The following is a 2,759-nucleotide window of genomic DNA, read 5'->3' on the forward strand; positions in this document are numbered from 1 at the left end:
ATCTCGGTTCTTGACCGTCTCCATCTTGGTTCTTGACCGTCACCATCTTGGTTTTTGAACATCTCCATCTTGGTTCTTGACCGTCTCCATCTTGGTTCTTGACCGTCTCCATCTTGGTTTTTGAACATCTCCATCTTGGTTCTTGACCGTCTCCATCTTGGTTCTTGACCGTCTCCATCTTGGTTCTTGACCGTCACCATCTTGGTTTTTGACCGTCTCCATCTTGGTTTTTGAACATCTCCATCTTGGTTCTTGACCGTCTCCATCTTGGTTTTTGAACATCTCCATCTTGGTTCTTGACCGTCTCCATCTTGGTTTTTGACCGTCTCCATCTTGGTTTTTGAACATCTCCATCTTGGTTCTTGACCGTCTCCATCTTGGTTTTTGACCGTCTCTATCTTGGTTCTTGACTGTCGCCATCTTGGTTTTTGACATTCTCTCCATCTCGTTTTTTGACCGTCTCCATCTTGGTTCTTGACCGTCTCCATCTCGGTTCTTGACCGTCTCCATCTTGGTTCTTGACCGTCACCATCTTGGTTTTTGACTGTCTCCATCTTGGTTTTTGAACATCTCCATCTTGGTTCTTGACCGTCTCCATCTTGGTTCTTGACCGTCACCATCTTGGTTCTTGACCGTCTCCATCTTGGTTTTTGACCGTCTCCATCTTGGTTTTTGAACATCTCCATCTTGGTTCTTGACCGTCTCCATCTTGGTTTTTGACCGTCTCCATCTTGGTTCTTGACTGTCGCCATCTTGGTTTTTGACCGTCACCATCTTGGTTTTTGACCGTCTCCATCTTGGTTTTTGACCGTCTCCATCTTGGTTTTTGACCGTCACCATCTTGGTTTTTGACCGTCTCCATCTTGGTTCTTGACCGTCTCCATCTTGGTTCTTGACCGTCTCCATCTCGGTTCTTGACCGTCTCCATCTTGGTTTTTGACATTCTCTCCATCTCGTTTTTTGACCGTCTCCATCTCGGTTCTTGACCGTCTCCATCTCGGTTCTTGACCGTCTCCATCTTGGTTTTTGACATTCTCTCCATCTCGTTTTTGACCGTCTCCATCTTGGTTTTTGACCGTCACCATCTCGGTTCTTGACCGTCTCCATCTTGGTTTTTGACATTCTCTCCATCTCGTTTTTTGACCGTCTCCATCTCGGTTCTTGACCGTCTCCATCTCGGTTCTTGACCGTCTCCATCTTGGTTTTTGACATTCTCTCCATCTCGGTTCTTGACCGTCTCCATCTCGGTTCTTGACCGTCTCCATCTTGGTTCTTGACCGTCTCCATCTTGGTTTTTGAACATCTCCATCTTGGTTCTTGACCGTCTCCATCTTGGTTTTTGACCGTCACCATCTTGGTTTTTGACCGTCTCCATCTTGGTTTTTGACCGTCTCCATCTCGGTTCTTGACCGTCTCCATCTCGGTTCTTGACCGTCTCCATCTTGGTTTTTGACATTCTCTCCATCTCGTTTTTGACCGTCTCCATCTTGGTTTTTGACCGTCACCATCTCGGTTCTTGACCGTCTCCATCTTGGTTTTTGACATTCTCTCCATCTCGTTTTTTGACCGTCTCCATCTCGGTTCTTGACCGTCTCCATCTCGGTTCTTGACCGTCTCCATCTCGGTTCTTGACCGTCTCCATCTTGGTTTTTGACATTCTCTCCATCTCGGTTCTTGACCGTCTCCATCTCGGTTCTTGACCGTCTCCATCTTGGTTCTTGACCGTCTCCATCTTGGTTTTTGAACATCTCCATCTTGGTTCTTGACCGTCTCCATCTTGGTTTTTGACCGTCTCTGTCTTGGTTCTTGACTGTCGCCATCTTGGTTTTTGACATTCTCTCCATCTCGGTTCTTGACCGTCTCCATCTCGGTTCTTGACCGTCTCCATCTTGGTTTTTGACATTCTCTCCATCTCGTTTTTGACCGTCTCCATCTTGGTTTTTGACCGTCACCATCTCGGTTCTTGACCGTCTCCATCTTGGTTTTTGACATTCTCTCCATCTCGTTTTTTGACCGTCTCCATCTCGGTTCTTGACCGTCTCCATCTCGGTTCTTGACCGTCTCCATCTCGGTTCTTGACCGTCTCCATCTTGGTTTTTGACATTCTCTCCATCTCGGTTCTTGACCGTCTCCATCTCGGTTCTTGACCGTCTCCATCTTGGTTCTTGACCGTCTCCATCTTGGTTTTTGAACATCTCCATCTTGGTTCTTGACCGTCTCCATCTTGGTTTTTGACCGTCTCTATCTTGGTTCTTGACTGTCGCCATCTTGGTTTTTGACATTCTCTCCATCTCGGTTCTTGACCGTCTCCATCTTGGTTCTTGACCGTCACCATCTTGGTTTTTGAACATCTCCATCTTGGTTCTTGACCGTCTCCATCTTGGTTCTTGACCGTCTCCATCTTGGTTCTTGACCGTCTCCATCTTGGTTTTTGACATTCTCTCCATCTCGGTTCTTGACCGTCTCCATCTCGGTTCTTGACCGTCTCCATCTTGGTTCTTGACCGTCTCCATCTTGGTTTTTGAACATCTCCATCTTGGTTCTTGACCGTCTCCATCTTGGTTTTTGACCGTCTCTATCTTGGTTCTTGACTGTCGCCATCTTGGTTTTTGACATTCTCTCCATCTCGGTTCTTGACCGTCTCCATCTTGGTTCTTGACCGTCACCATCTTGGTTTTTGAACATCTCCATCTTGGTTCTTGACCGTCTCCATCTTGGTTCTTGACCGTCTCCATCTTGGTTTTTGAACATCTCCATCT

The sequence above is a fragment of the Cyclopterus lumpus genome, chromosome 20 (assembly GCF_009769545.1).
Source record: "Cyclopterus lumpus isolate fCycLum1 chromosome 20, fCycLum1.pri, whole genome shotgun sequence".
Taxonomy (NCBI): domain Eukaryota; kingdom Metazoa; phylum Chordata; class Actinopteri; order Perciformes; family Cyclopteridae; genus Cyclopterus; species Cyclopterus lumpus.